This window comes from Anser brachyrhynchus (assembly GCF_964034855.1).
Source record: "Anser brachyrhynchus genome assembly, chromosome: 5".
Lineage (NCBI taxonomy): Eukaryota > Metazoa > Chordata > Aves > Anseriformes > Anatidae > Anser > Anser brachyrhynchus.
The window spans coordinates 52,375,634-52,392,323 of NC_137699.1; the positions used below are offsets into that span (position 1 = coordinate 52,375,634).

Genomic DNA, 16,690 nt, shown 5'->3' on the forward strand with positions numbered 1-16,690 from the left:
CATAGATGCAGAAAAAGAACAAAAAATAGTTTTTCTCCCATAGGACACATGAATATGGCATTGAGCAAAGCTGTTTTGCCACATATCCTCAAAGCTACAGGAAGGTGAAATAGATGTAATATGGATATCTGCAGTGTATCAATTCTTTCTGCAGTGAGCTGAGCAAATAATTTGAAATGCATAAATCATCCAATGAATGTATCTTCTTTTCCTGCTCATGAAAAATCCACAAGCAAAACTCACTTGTAATAAAGGGTTTTGACATTAAAAATATATTAAACTGGGACTTCTTTCAAAATTATCCTATGTGCTTTGTACTCGTGTGACATTCCACATCTTTAAAGACTAGCACCAATCCATGCACAGGTCACACCACTCCATTTCCAGCATGCAAGGCCACTGTCCTCTCCTTACTTATACCTGTTCTACAACCGAATTTATTTCCATCTCTCTATTGAAAGGGGCTTAATAGGAAAAGTAAAACATCTCAGTTGTTCCTCACACTGTGCTTTCCTACGATGCCCTGCTATTTATTTGCCTAGTTACACATACGCCTGTCTACCTTGCTGAATCAGGGCCACAAGGAAGAATGTAAATATTTTAAAACCTATCTGGGTTAATCATGAACAGCTGTCTCCAAATATTCCATATACAGTATTCAAGATGTGTAACTGAGTTAGGAGTGTTTCCATAGGTCATGTGGCACTGTTTCACTCCCTCGGTGAATGAGCAATTCCCTATGTGACTACTCATGCATGTGAATACGTATGTGTGACTTTGAAATTTACTTGCCATGAACTTTCAAGAGAATTAAGCTCCACCATGTGAGTGCTGAATTTGCAAATGAAAGTAAGACTGAACGTGGTCCAAAAGGTTGTGCCGAAGAATGTCAAGGAACCCTGGCAGCAGGCTTTTTTAGCAAAATCCTCAGTCTGTTTTCCACCCTTCCCCAGAGCTGGCCACGTGTCAGGGCCTTGACTTTCAGAGTACAAGCGTCTCACATGGTATACGCTTTTGTTTTAAAATGCAGCTAGAGCAGAGTGAGAGTTTTGTGTGAATAGTTTTATTTGCCAGTAACATAACTTCAGATCAACTGAGCACTGAGTAGTAGGTGCCTTAGAGAGTTTAGGCATTCCTCAGTTTATTTTCTGTAACCAGCCTGGGTTTATGATACACAGGTAAAAAGCATATAAGGTAGTAGATGTGCCTTTTGAGGCAGAAAGAGCATTATTGTCTTCAGGTAATTATTCCTAAAGTTAATTTTTTTCAATAACCTGATCGGGACATTTGGGTGATGGGTAAGTGGGCAGTAAAATATTCCTCCCACACTTGAGAGGTGAGAAGTGTCCGCACATTCAGAAATATTCATATTTTTTTCCAAACTGATTCAGCCTTTCTCTTCCAAAGTCCTGGGGAACATGCTGGGAAAGGAGTGCAACTGAAAATGAAACAGAGAACTGCTGCAATTAAATGTAATTTTAAGTGGCATGAAATTAAGCAAACCCAGAATAAGAAAATAAACAGAGCGGCCCCAGATTTTCCTTAGTGTAAGTTCCCTGACTTCAGTAGAGTTACATGAAAAATATATTTGCACTCCCTCCCTCTCTCTCTCCCTGCCTGAATTCTTGATGTCAGCTTAAAAAGGAGGGTAAGTGAGAGGGAGAGAGAAAAAGAGAGAGAAGTGTATGGAAATTAACGTTTCAGCTTTCAGAAATGTACATTTAATGAAAAGTTTGAAAATAGCCAACCTTTCATGCCCTTAAGAATTTCTGAAAAAGATCTTCTGTGTTTGCAACCTTGTTGGCAGTCAGGCTGTCTTGGGCAGCAGTAATTTTCAGTCAGAGGATTGCCATAAAAGCCTGAAAACCCACAGAGCTAATAGAAAACAGGCAGAGAAAGTGAAGTCTAAACCAGGAATTCATAGGCAGAGGCTTCCAAGCTCAGTTCAGCTGTGTGAGGTCTGGCTGAGTCATGCACTGCCACAGATTGGACTGGTACATATAGCATAGCACCAGACTGAAGAACTTGGCATGCAAAGTCTAGGGTTAGGCTCCAAACACTTTCCTGGTGTGATTTCATCCAAGGGAGTATATTAGCCAGCAGTCTCCTTGCCTGCTAGGGAGCATCCCTGTTTTTAATTCTCTGCCCCTCTATGTCTAAGTTCCCATAAATATCATGGGAATTAATTTGTTCATGTCCCTGCTCTAGACTGAGGCTGTGCTATGCATGATGCATCTTTATGCTTTCAGAGACTTTCTAGTGTGTAAATCAGTCACTGCGGACTGATACAGGCAAACCTTTGGGGAGTGCTACAAGAAGAGTAGTGAAAGAAGACATGCTGGGAAATGAGGGGAAGGACATAGGTATGATTGCATTAACATATAAAGACGGACTGAGAATAATATCAGTGTGAGTCACTTACAAGCAGAAAACAGGTTTGGACATCGGCTTGTAGGTTTGTTTGCTTGGTAAGCTGTTGAGAAATACTTTAAATTAAACACAATTCCCCTACTGGTAAGTGAGAAACAAAAGAAAACTTCAAGGTGCTGATGTTATTTAGTAAAGGACCAGACAAATCCTCTTCATTAAATCCTTTGGTGCTAGATCACACTATATGTGCTCTTTTGAGATACATTTCCCCAGCCTAATGAGAAAACAGGAGGAATCCTTTATGACTACACAGATCATGTAATTACCTTACTTCTGGCCAACACCTTGTGGCCCTCATTCTGTACATTTTCCTCTAGCAGTGCTTGTGTTAGAGCAAGTGGTGAGGAGGCTGACTATGGCTTGGTTTTCTTTGTCGCTGTCTGTGGCCCCTGACAGTGCTGCATATCTCTGAAGTCTGTTTGCATGGGTTTGGGCTCTGAGATCACTTCAGTAAAAGCAGAAGGAAATGGGAAGCAGAAAAAGAAAAAAAAAAAAGTAAATAGAGGTGTTTGTGAGCTCAGTTAGGGCAGGCTAAGGCCAGCAATTTAACAAAACGATGATGGGAAGATTATTAAAATAAAGGGTATTTTTGTTTTTAAAATAGAGATGAAGTAGAAGAGAAAAAATCAAGATGAGCTCTACCTGGAGACACCTGCAGCTGCTGACAATGAGTGCACTGTAATGGGCTGGGTCCTGCCTTGGGAATGGAAACACAAGAGGGAAAGAGTCATGGCTAGGAACAGAGACTTCAGGGCACACGCGCTTCCCAAGAAGACAGCGTTCATATCAGAGGTATTTGGCTGGCTACTACATCTATATTGGGATGAGGTAAACCTCAAACACAGAGCAACTCCAATTTTGAGACAGTTCAAATCCCCATTTGCTTCCCTGGCTTTGAACCATCTGCAGGAGCACAGTCTGTCTTGGGGAAAGCTGTTTTAGTGCATTCCAGCTGCAGGAAAGTAATTATTTTAGCACCTTGCATGGATGCATCAATTTTCAAAACTTCAGAAAAATCTGAAAATGGAAATGAATAAGAAGAGTGCCAATATAATAGGTGTTGTTATTGTTTTTGGTTTTAATCTATAATTAGCAAATCTAGAAGTACCTAAAAAAATACTGAAGAGTGAACTTCTGAATTCGTGGAAGTTTCGGAAATTCACTTTGCATACATCTCAGAAAGTTCACCTTGTTTCAATGGAAGCTCCAAAGTACCTGTATGATCCTGGAATGTTTGCAGATTCTTGCAGGATAGGATTTTGGGGGAAAGTCTGAGATATAAGTAAAATTAGAGGAGCTTTTTAATGGTTGAACCTGATTTTACATGGATAAGCTAGGGGTGTTTATCTGAGCTCTCACAAAGGTTTTGGACTTAGTTCTGTATTGCAGAGAACAAATTGTAAATGTATTTTTTTCATAAGGGCAGCCAGATAAAATAAGAACTAATCCAAATACCAAACTATGTGGCTTTCCTAGGGAGCCTGGTGACCAGATAGTCTTCCTCTGAGCACACTTGCTAGGTCTGAAGATCTTCTCAGGACAGTTGGCAACTGAAAGCATTTTTTAAATGGAGAACAAAATCATAAAATTAGTAGCATGCTTTTTCATCAAGGCTAGATCACCTCTTCAATAGTGGTGTTCTCTTTTACTATATGTTGTCCTTCCTTTGGCAGATTTTTGTTTTAGTCTGGGGTGGTAGAGATGGTAGTATTAGAATTAAGCTGTTTGTCACACTGGTAAGACTTTGAGCTTAGCAGTAGCAGTTGGTTTGTAGTTGGTGATTCTTGTTTTAGTCATATGGTGGGAGGGCCATCTTGGTATGAATTGTTTTTTTTTGATGTTGTTGGTCACTTTTGCAGCAAAGAATTTCATAAATATACAGCGTAATATGAACTGCAGCTCTGGACAGTAAAATGTTTCTAGACAGAATTGATACTGCATCAACCTTTGGCTCAAGTCAGAATCTGTCCTGTGTGCTGAATGACTTTTTATCAGCTTCTGCCATCCGGTCTCATGACACTGCAATATGTGTCATCATTTGTAGCTTGCTAATAGAAATGTGGGAAGGTTGAATTTACTTTCCCATAATTTTCTTCTTATAATTCCCCTTCTTGGAGAGATTAGCCCTATGAAGCTCACTAGCTACAGGAATAGTGTCTGAAGTTGTACTAAGGCTTGGGTAAAGAGAGCAGGAAGGTGTAGAAGAGTTCCTATTTGCCTTCCCACTCCCTATACACATAGGATGGACACAAACTTGAACTATATTTTTACCTCCTAGCAAGAGTCCACTATGTAGGAAAATGCCTGAAATGGCTTATTCTGTTCACCTTAAAAAGACAATGTTAAATCAGCTGGGTTCAGGCTTTTCGTCTCCTCAGGAAGCTCTATGGTTAAAAAAAGAAAATAAAAATCTGTTTAGTCCCTCAAACCTGAAAGGCAAGATATTCACACACAGCATGGGCCAAATCCTGAAGGGCTTTGTGATACATTTCTGCTGTATCGGGGATGCCAAACACAGGAGGAATCTCCACACATGCACTGCAGAGAAAATCTCAGTGGCAGCTGTTCATGTTGCCTCGTGGAGGGGAGGGAGAGGAAGCGGATATTTTGTGGCCCGAATCAGTAGCTTTGAACAGCACACGAAAGCACTGGAGCCAGTGGCGGAGCAGGGAGCAATGGGCAGTGTCCACTAGTCCTCAGCCAATACCCTGTGGCAGGCCAGCCGCTGGCCAGGTTTGTGGTTTGGAGGCTCAGAGCTCTCGGGACTGAGGATTCCTTTCCCTCAGGCTTGTGGTGCTGTGGATGAGATTTTTTCAAAGAGGCTTTACCCCATTTCTCAGGGTTTGATGATGAACTAATTAGAAGGCAATTTTCTCTAAGACAGTGTCCTCCAGTAACATGGAGAAAACACACCAAAATGTGTTTTTTTTTTCTTTCTTTTTCTTTCTTTTTCTTTTTTTTTCCTTTTTTTTTTTTTTCTTATATGCACAATTTTTACTGTCAAATGTTGTGTTGGTTTCATCCTGAAGGACAGCTAAACTCCACTACAACCATTCCCTCACTCTTTCTCTTCAAAGCGGGGGGGGGAAGGGAGGGGGAAGAAAGTATGATGGGAAAGAAAAAGACTCATGGGTTGTGATAAGGATAATTTAATTAAAGGGAAAAGAAAGGGAAAAACAAACAAACAAACAAACAAAAAAAGCAAAAGCCACACAGAAGCAAAAAAAAAAAAAAAAGAGCGAAAACAATTATTCTCTACTTCCCATCAAGGAATGATGTTCGGCCACATCCCAGGAAGCAGGGCCTAAATACATGTAGCAGTTGTTTGGGAGGACAGATGTTCATTTTCATAATGACAGGCCCCCTCCCTCCTTCTCCTTCCCCTTTCCCACCTTTTATTGCTGACTGTGACACCATATGCCATGAAATATCCCTTTGGTCAGTTTAGGTCAGCTACCCTGGCAATGTCCCCTCCCCACCTCTTGCCCACCCCCAGCCTACTGGCTTTGGGGTGTCTGGAGAGAGTCTGGATGCTGTGCCAGCACTGTCCAGCAATAGACAAAACACTGATGTGATATGAGGGCTGTTCTAGCTGCAAGTGCAGAGCACAACAGTACATGGGCTGCTGTGGGGAAAGTTATCTGCTTTCCAGCCAGACCCAGCACAAACGTATGAAATATCTGTTCAGAGTTTTTCTTGGACGTGTGTTTCAGTGGCATGACAGTAAAGCTGCCTGCAGAAGTCCAGTAACTTTCTTACACTCTCCAGCCTAACTGGAAGCTTCAGTCAGGCAAGTTTAAAATGAAAAGTTCTGGTGCTCGTTACAATAGCAAAACCTTTTAATAGCACCAGAGAGGCAGGGGAACTTCACCAGATAACTAAATCCATTGATCTCTAATCCTTTGGGCCATACTTACTGTGGAAGACTTGCATGCATGGCTTCAATCCAGAACCGCACGCTGCCAAAAAACGCTTAGTACGTTAGCAGCCAACAAAAATGTAAGAGGTCTGCTCTGCATGTGGGAAACAACATAAAAAGAAGTGGCTTTTTAGCTTAGTCTGACAAACGTTAGCATATAACACTGATATTAAAATGAAATGGCAGAAATTCTCAATCATATCTGGGATGTAGGGGACTTATATGTGCTAATTAAAAGGGACTGGGTGGCACTTTAGGCTGCTCTGTTGTAAGTTTCTTCTCAAGTACTCCAGTTCAAAACCTTCCTCAGGGAAGAAGCTGCTATTAATGTGCATTTCTTGCAGGCTGAAACATTAAAAAGAGAGATCTACTGAAGGCAGATGCATTTCCTCCTCTATTTAGATACAAATGCAGATGTTATTCATATCAAATATATATTATTCTCTGTCTCACTGGTGAGCGATGTTGAGGAACTGTAACAACTAGCTAAATATATTTATGGCTTTATACTAGTGCCCATATACAGATAAATCTTAATGCACTTCTTTATAAATATCAATTAATAATGTACATCAAAGACAGGTCCATGTTAAATAAAAGTTCGTGTTATGCCTTCCAGGTACATTGGCAGTCTCAGAGACTCTGTAAATGCAGAATACAGAGATAGGTCTCTCTTTCTTTCTTTCTCTTTCTTTCTTTCTTTCTTTCTTTCTTTCTTTCTTTCTTTCTTTCTTTCTTTCTTTCTTTCTCTTTCTTTCTTTTTCTTTCTTTTTCTTTCCTTTCTTTTCTTTCTTTTTTTTTAAGAATATCACTAATTCACACTAGCCCTTGCTACTTTCACTGTACATTTGATACTTTCCACTTTCAGCTCAGCAATATTTTATTTGTGTATATGTAAACACATTTAAAATACAGCATATAAACTCTAAAAATTATTTTTCAGGAAAAAAAAATCTGTGTGTGTCAGAAGGCTTAAATATATAATTATTTTGGAAACGAGAATAGCAAGAGATGCACCATTTGCCATGGAAGAATAATAACCCCAAACAGGACAAATGATTTTTGTTTGTGCCAGGGTAATAAGAAAAAATCACATATGGATTCCCACAGTCCTCTCACTATAACATTCAGAGATGTTTCTTACAGGAAATTTCCAGCTTTCTGAGAGTTGGTACAACTACTGTGCCTGTTAGAACATTCTTCAAATAATCAGAACCATAGGTAAGGATGGCCACAGCTGAGATGCGGCCATGCACACACTTGATATCTTCCAGAGATATTCCTTAATAAGGCAGCTGTTCCCAATTTATACCAGGGTGACCTAGCAAAGCCAGACACACTTCTTCAGTAACCAGTATGTGTTAGAAGTCTAGAGTACATTGGCTACATTATAACATTCAGGATTTGTGAAAAAATTGGTCAAGAATTCATCTGAGCAAATAAAATTTGTATGTTTGTAGGTGCAAATTGAACACTACTACAACATATTCAGAGCAAACACATTTCACTCAAGTCCCAGCCTATGTTCATATTCACCTTTTCAATTATATCACTTGGACAAAAGCCCTTGACCAGGCAACAAGTCTGAGTCATGCCCAGGAGAAAGCACGGACTGAGTTACCACCTGTCCTGAGCCCAACATACACTGTAGCCTGCTCTACAAATGGACAGAGCTCACTCTCATAATGTATACATCCAATGGTTCAGATCAGCTGCATCTGATGTCCTAGAAATGCTTTGGAGCTTGCAAACTGCAAGGCATATAGGATTTGTAGGTCACCTGAACTTGGATCATACTATGACTGCATGTCTACGACACACTGTGATAGAGGTGTCCAGGGTCCATGGATGGGAATGCATATATCTGAACCAGGGAATACACCAGGCTTTACCCTGTTGCATAAGCCAAGTCCTCAGGGTGCTTTGTAAGGCCTGTTTCAGATGCCTCGCTTCCCAAAGCCAACATGACACGCCAGCTTTGTAGAGTCAATGAAATCACGGAGAGGTAAATCATTTAGTTCCTTGCAGGAGACAATCAACAACTTGCAAGCTGGGCCTTTTTAGTAAGATTTTTGGTAATGTACCCGTAAGTTAGAATGGAGCCACTAGGCACTGCTGAGAAACATGTCATCTGCCTCAACTTGCTTGGAATTAAAGACAGTTCACAGAGCAAATGTAAGCTATTAATATCCTGTTTTCATAAGGGTTACATTTCTTTGCTTTTTTTGTACTACTGAAAAACCCTACAATAATCTCCAGTCCTAATTCTACCAGATCCCTTTCTTCTAGTTTACAATAATGAGATATTACAATATCCTCTGGAAGTCAGAGGCACTGACAGAATGCACTCCAGCATTGCATGTTCTACCATACCACAGCACAATGGGACACCATTACTGGGAACCAAGTGTATTCAATCTTGTTATGTCCTTCCAGAGCCAAATCCTGCTTGACTTACTCACGAAAAAATCCTATTGAATTCAGTGGGCATTTTGCCTTAGAGGGGAGCAGCGAAAAGCCCTCCCCCATATTCTTCATGCATTTCTCTGAAGAGGGGTCCGATAATTCAAGATGCTGAGTTCCTGCTGGGTGGCACAGGACCATGTCTCTTCTCAGGAGAACTTGATGTACCCCTAGGAAAAATTAATCAGGTGATTGAAAAAATGTGATTTCTGATTAGCTTTGTCTTCTCAGTTTTGTTTTGTTAATCCATTACAGCAGAGCTTCAGCCAAATGCTTACATTTATAAACTGTTTTGATTCTTAGCAAGCTTTTTTTCTTGACTTTTGATAAATAATACTAGTTGCTCGTGAAAGCAGAGCAACTAAAAGCAACAGAGAATCATTTCCTTTTTTCATACAGAAGTTGTGAGCTGCCAGGACGGTTTTCTTGACATAGAAGTGTGCCTGAGCTACAGTCCTTCAGTCCAATTGCCCCTCCCTAGTTTAAGATGAGATTCTAGGCCAGACAAGGCAAGATATAGTTTAAGTGGGGAAACAAACAAACAAAAACTCTTTAAAAAGTATCAATAACTGAAAAATATTCAGATTGGCCTGCTGAAAATTCAGGGTGTTTTCACTTTCTGCTGATTATTTAACCACAGTTCATATGGCTTGTTTAATCAGTTATTATTGCTGTTCTGAAAAAAATACAAATGAATCTATTAATGCATGTACTGTACCTTGATAATAATCCATCAGCCCTTGTCTTTCTAACCCCTGGATTTGGCCTGTTGAATACACATTGATTTTGTATGATAGAATAATTTATCAGATTTCTGGCAGAGCCCCAGGGATGTAGATCCAGATTAGACTGCGGACTTGATACACCTGAGTGAACAACTGATGACAATCCCTCGAGACCATTTGGATATTTTCACATGTGGGTTTCGGCTAAATTAGTCATAAGATCATATCACTTATTTTTTCTCCCACCAGACTTAACCTAAAGACAAAAATGGTAAATTTGCCACTTAACTACACTTTCTTTAGCATGTTTCTTTTGTGCTTTTACAGTCATTCCCAAGCCTTTGGTACCTGTTGCTCACCCAAGAACCTAAACAGTAGCAACCAACCATAAATCTGTTTGTTTCCACAATCCCTATGAGAGTTTAAACAATGGAAATCCTCTGAGTTTCTATCCTCCTTCAAAGTTTTTATTGACCTCTGAGAAGGTTAATGCACAGTCTGTGGACATATTTCAGTTTGCAGTTCATGTTACCTGAGAAATTGTTGGTGGTTCTTGACACCTAATGATCTCTCCCTCTCCCTGCCCCTCCTTCCCCAACCCCCAGTAAGACAGGATAAAATATACTGTTTTCAAAGGCCATCTTTGGTCAGAATTTTTTGTAACAGATCATTTTCTTAGGCTGCAGTGATGTGAGTTTGCCCTCTTTTTGGGCCAACTATCCTCTAGCTGGTTCTGTGGAGGGTTGTGATGCAAGTGTAGAGTCAATGGGAGTGCTCTGTTTGGAAGATTAGTGAATAAGTGACATTCCTCCTTCCTATTAATCTCTTCTGATGTTTGAGTGAATAGCTGCAGCAGCAATAATTTCTTAACATGAACTTATATAAAAGAGGTATGTATTCTGGCATTACACTTGCATGTTTATGAAGTGCCCCAGTTTTACAGGAAATGAGGTACTATTGTGAAAGCTATTCATAAGCATGGAAAATATGAGGAGGATGTTCTCTTCACTCAGATTCCTCAAATTCGTTCAGTTTCACTCTAATTTCACAAATAACAGAATAACAACTGACTAAGGCTTTTGTGTTGTTTTGTATCCCATTTTGCTTACTTAACAGTAGGGAGGAGAAATATTTAAATCAGAATTGGGGAGCAGGGTTTCAGGAACCTATGAAAAGTTCTTGGCATCCCATTTATTTAAGCTGTATCTAGATTATCTTTCTAAACTGAAGGTAGTACCACACATCACACTATTGAGAACAACTATAGTTCTTATGGACTACTGGAAGTCCCTGAAGATATCTGACTATTCATTAGAGAGTTATCGCAAACATAGATGAGCATGGTTACCTTACGATTAGCCTTAACTGATAAGAGGACCAACTGCTCATTGCATTTAGAATGACTAAAATACACTTGGCTGGCATGCTTATTACATAGCTAATAGGGAATTAAGCTTATTAAGTATTCAATAATACTCTTCTAACAAAAAATGTAGGTGTCACCATAGGACATGTTTACATAATTTTTCTTACGTTAGCCAGCTAGGACAGCAAGGTGTAGTGGTATGTGCCTTAACCCTGGCTGTGTTGTACTGTTCTTGCAAGGACAACTTCACCAGTGTTACTGGATGGAAAAAAAGGCAGGTATGCTGGAAAATACACCTTGATTTTACTGGGTAGAGACTCCCTCACAAGCTTTGCAAGGTGGGTACTCTCTGCAGCAATGCTGTTTCCATAACCATTTCTACAGCTCTCTGTAATATTCTGTAGTTCTTGGTTCTAACTGACTTAATCAGCTCACTGAAATGAGGGAAACAAGTATATTTGCCTTCAGTTTTTTAAAGCATTTACAGTAGCAATGCAGTTGTTGGTTGTGTATTGGTACAGCTCTTAAATCTGCTTTAGTTTAATAACACAACACCAGCTGTATGTACAGCTTTTCTGTTAAACAGTCAAGTAAATCCTAACCCCAGGTTGGTTCTCTTAATTTTTACAAAGGGAGTAGTGAAATAATTTCTTTATATATATGTATATATATATACATATATATATACACACATATATAAATATATACATATAACTGGTGAACTGTGACAGAGTTATTTTGCAACTTAACAAGTCTGCAAATTATTCTAATTTCCACTTTGGCATTACTCCTCACTGAGCTGATTTAACTAGTGTTAAGTACAAAACACTTTAGCAAGGTAAGGTTTGTATATTCACAAATCTAGATTAATGCACAAGAGTAATTTCTGGCATTGGTTAAACCTCTCTACCGCTGAACTTCGTGAAAGTAGGATTGATGAGTTGAACTATTAGGTGCTGAAGTGTAGAGCAAGAAGAGACGACGTCTTTCGTGTGATAATTGAAATCATTTCAATTCATTTCCTTCTTGGTTGGACAGAAACATGTTTTCAATAGTGAAGAAATCTTGAAGGAATCCATTGACCTAACCAGTCATATAATACAAGAAGTTAATGGACAAAAATGATATTAATCTTCAGTTTATAATAGCATTTTCTTTTCACAGAACCAAAACCCTACAAAGTGTATTATAAGAACAACTGCTACTCCGGTAGAGACGTGACCTTTGTTTTATGTGACAATTATGGGTTGGTAGCAAAATAAAATGTAAAAAAATAACACAAATTTTTATGCTAAGATAATAAATTATAAATTATGAAAGTCTAAGGCACCAAGCAACTTGTAAGCAACAGTCCTGTCTCTTAGCAACGAGCCAGAGAAAGCAGCTTGTTGATACGAATAGAGCAGACAGGATTGTTTTGCAATGATTACCACCAAGGAACTAGGAACAACATTTTAACACCTGCCTCAGGGCACTTCTGCACCTAGCTATCCATCTCTCCAGCGGCCCACAAAGCCTGGGCTGTATGCCAAGAGGCTTCTGAGGCCTGCCTCCCTCCCAGAGCAGGCCTGGTGCAACAAAAAGGACCCCAGAGGAAAGATCAAAGAGGTGGAGTTCAGGTGTGTTGCACACTTGTGCCTGCTTCTATTCCTTTAAATGCCTTTTTGCAAACAATGTGTGATCATTAGTGTAAATGTTTATTTTTTTCCCTCTCTCTCTGCCCCTTTAGTGCTGTCTAATCTAGAGTTAGCATTATGAATGAATGCAGACATGTATTTGATATGAAGCCAACATTTTTTACTGTAGTTTTATTCTTAAATACTCAACATTAAGAGTTGGAGCAATGGTGCAATCAGGAGCACCTAGTTATTATTTCACCATTGTGCTGGTTTCAGAAACATACAAAGAAAACATTTCCAGAAATAAAATGCAACATCATCAGTCTGCTAAGTCCCTGGACTAACATTAGAGGTGGCTTGCTCGTTCTCCCAGGTAGAACGTTATGATGGTAAAGGGAAGCAGCAGAGGAGGATAGTAAAAGTTAAGGGAAAAAAAAAAGTTGAAGTGAAATCCAGGCAGATGAGGTGAAAAAACCTTAGGAGAAGAGCAAAAATGAAAGACAAAAAGGAAAAGGCAATAAAATGCTGCAAAGGTATGAAGGGCATGGAAACAAAAGATGGAACAAGAAATGGGACAGCAGAGAAGTAGGAAAGAGAAAGAAAATACCGACGACACACACAGCTTTGCTGTTAGCAGAAGTAATTTCCCTTCCAGAAAGGAGTGCAGGGGAAAACTGCTAAAAGGAGAATTTAATTCTGATCTGCTGGAAATCCATCACTGACTCATGAGACCTGGCAATTCTTCCAGTCCACTCTAAGCCCTAAGTGAGTTGGAGCACCGATCAAAGCCTACAGGCCAGCTTAGCCTATAACCCTATCTATTTTCACATTATACCTGAATTTATTAGGCAATGCAACTGTGCTAAGCACATTTCTATCATCACATCTTTCCTGTTGCTGGTGGAAGAAATGTATCCCAAACTTTTTTTTTTTTTTTTTTTTTTTTAACTTTGGATCAAACTGTCCCATGCTTGCTAACGATACCTGGAGAGGAATTGCAATATGCTTATTTAGCATGAGGTATTGGCTTAGAGGCCAGACTCCTACCGCAGAAAGCCAGGATTTTGTTATTTCTTTCTCTAATTCAGTATCCAGAACAGACTGATTTAAACTAAATTTGCTAAATATAACTACTGCCATTGTTGCATAGACACATTAAACAAATGCATGGGTTGATCCACCTCAAGAAACTATTTGTTTTACCTGATGCAAAATCCTGAAGGAATTGGTCATTGTGTTTTACACGACCGACGTTGAGGCTCACCAGGCAAAAGTGGGCTTTCTCCTTCACTTTTCTTTTGGGTGATTGGATATGAAGTCCAGCTCACTGCACATCCTTATGTGAGATAGTTTAACACAGTACCTCGAGGCTCTATGGTCCCAGAATGCAGTGCAGCTCACTGGCAGTAGTTCAGCTGAAGACTAAACATTTGGCTCGGTGACAGCAGAGCTGCCAAGAGTTGGCAACAAGAGACTCACAGGGAAGCAGCAGGCTGCTAAACCCTTTCACATTTTTAATTAGATCCACACACCCATGTCTTTGAGCTATCATAAATATACAGATGACATAGAGAGCATTATTTGGGGTAAGAAAAAAAAAAAAAGGAAGAAAAGAAAACTGTACTGTGCTATCTCTTACCTTATTAAAATAATTTACCTACAGCTAGTCTTTGGAACTGAGGTGGGGGAAAGGGGGTTGTGACATTTAACTCAGATAAAAGTCTTTCCCTGACTACAGTTAAATTTGCCCTGCACATTGAAATTGCAGGGTCCTGAGATGACTGACACTCCTTCTTAGTTGCAATAGCATCGCCAGAAGAGGGCATTATTGGCAGTAACTCCAGTGTGTAATTTCCCAGAAGAGCTGTACATTCAAGCTCTAAGTATTCTTAAGTGTGTATCTTGCTATGTTGTTGTTGTTAAAACTATTTGGTTTTGTTGTTGTTTGTGTGTGTGTGTGTGTTTTCTCTTGCTCTGTTGTTACTCTTTTCTAAGTACACCTTGATATATTCAAAATCCTTTTATCTATTTTTTATTAATTTCCACAAAGACATTTTCCTATTTTGGTTCTTCCTAACCTTTCTTTCTTCCTAGCTCTCCTGTTCTGCTCTCTCCTTCAAAGTAATGATGAGACTTGGTTGGCTGCTTAATTTAATTATTTCATTATTATTTTTATTATTAACTATTACACAAAACAATTCCTCTGCCACCCATCACTTTTTTCATCTGACATTGTTGTGATCTACAGCAATAAAGACATATATCAAATACATTACATACTGGCAATTGACGTCATCATACAGGACAGTCTGGTGCACAGGGTTAAAAGATCTCTGCTTCTGGCCATGGACAGTGACACTCAGAGTACTGCACCTTGTCTCCTTTGTTGTAAAGTCTTAACATTTTATTCAGAATAGAAATTGTAGCTGTATCATCAACCTGCAGCCTGAAAACATGCACAAAGGATCGTTGCAACTGGCCCTGAAGGGCTAGGGTTTTCTTCTTGTATTTCTCCTAATTTTAAAGAAAATCTAATAAGGAAACAAAATCCTTGAAATGCTGTAGGGGGGGAAAGGAATCACATGTTGTCCCGCCTGCAAGCACAAATTTTATAAATAGACACTACAGCAAACATCAAAGAAATTGCTGTGCAGAGAAACCAACAGATCATGTATATTTTACATTGCCCATTTATTCCAAACTGTGTTAGCCACACACTGCCAGTTAACTCTGAATGTGCAAACCACAGTCCCTCCATTCTGGATATTCAGAAAATCCTTTGCATCATCCTCGCTGTTTTCTTCTGTAAAAGTTAAACTTGGCTATATCTTATTTCTCCTGTTTTTCCCCTCTGTATTTCACCACAAACTGAGAAGCGTGGAGTGACACAGTCCTTTTGTATGGTTGTGAGCTCATGCCAGGTTCTTGGTACGCATTTCAACACATAAGATCCATGACCATTACCAACAAAACTGCTATAAACTGTCATATTCCCAGAAGTCTTATATCTCCCACCATATGGAATCTGCTTTGCACCAAATAGCTGAACATATAGGAAATATTTCTTACAGATGGGAGTAGGAACAGGGTCTGAGCAGAAGGTTGGCCCTTGGGCAATGCAGAGCCAATTCTAGTTGAAACAGTTCCTTCTTCAGAATATAGGGGAAATGTTCAGCTTTGACCTTTCTTGGCCTCATCTTTTCTTTATTCCTTCTTATGTCCACTGGTGCTCCACAGGGCAGCCAAAGGGAAAGGAAGCATCCCAGTGTCTCTCCATAAATTCTGGGCCTCACTTGCTAAGAGGTATTTCATTGATATATTTAATTAGGGGTGGACTGAGCCTCTACAGACCTTCATACCATAGGTCTGTTGTCTGATGGGTAAGACATAAGTCGTTGTGTGTGGGATTTTTTAATGTTTGCAAGATATTTAGCAAAATAAGACTGAACTGTCCTGTTTTGGGCTACCAGCACACAAGTGAATGAAAATAAATAAATAAATACATGAATAAAAATAATAGATTCTCAGTCCTTTTGTCAATGTTGCTGCTGATAGTAGTAAGGCACCCTTCTTAGAGGCAGACTCTGCAAGAGCAAAATATTTATAAAAATATGATGAAGAACCTGCCCAGTAAGTCAACCCCAGTTATTTCATCAAACTAGCCACATGCCAGAAGCTCTGGATGAGGAATGTCTCACAGGTATAGACACAGTAGTAACATCTGCTAATAATACTGCTAATAATTCTATTTCTCATTATTAGCTGTGATATAAAACATAAAATATAGTTTTCTTTGATAGCAAATTTATTTTTTATTTTGTAAAATATCTTCAACAGTGTGAGTTGTATCAGGATTAGGTATGCAAGTTTCAACATAATTAATACAAGTGATCTTGTACCTCAGTTACATGTATCTTATCTGGAAGAAGACATTTGAGCAGATATGTATTCTTTAATGAAGTTTAGCCTTTAATTTATGAGATGTTCAAAAGAAGGAGTGGTGCCTCTCTTGCTCTCTCTCTTTCTTCCTTATTTTCCTCTGGAAGTTACCTATCTTGATACTAACCAGCCCCAAGCGTGTTTAGTGTAACTGTCCAATGGAGGTAAATACCTGTGCTGATTCATTAAAATTCTTGTTCAGATCTGATCAGAACCCGGATGTCAAATC

General features: G+C 39.3%; 1 long non-coding RNA gene across 2 annotated transcripts; it reads right to left on the minus strand.

Moving 5' to 3' along the window:
* Nucleotides 1-797: 797 nt before the first annotated feature.
* Nucleotides 798-13,853, minus strand: LOC308195983. 2 transcript variants are annotated; one of them, XR_013951996.1, is made up of 5 exons: nucleotides 13,726-13,848; nucleotides 8,808-8,982; nucleotides 6,348-6,443; nucleotides 2,423-2,473; nucleotides 798-1,438 (listed from the first exon to the last, which is right to left on the minus strand). It is a non-coding gene; the product is annotated as an uncharacterized lncRNA (long non-coding RNA). The 2 variants fall into 2 exon arrangements; XR_013951995.1 differs by lacking the exon at nucleotides 8,808-8,982 and having other exon boundaries at nucleotides 13,726-13,853.
* Nucleotides 13,854-16,690: the final 2,837 nt, after the last annotated feature.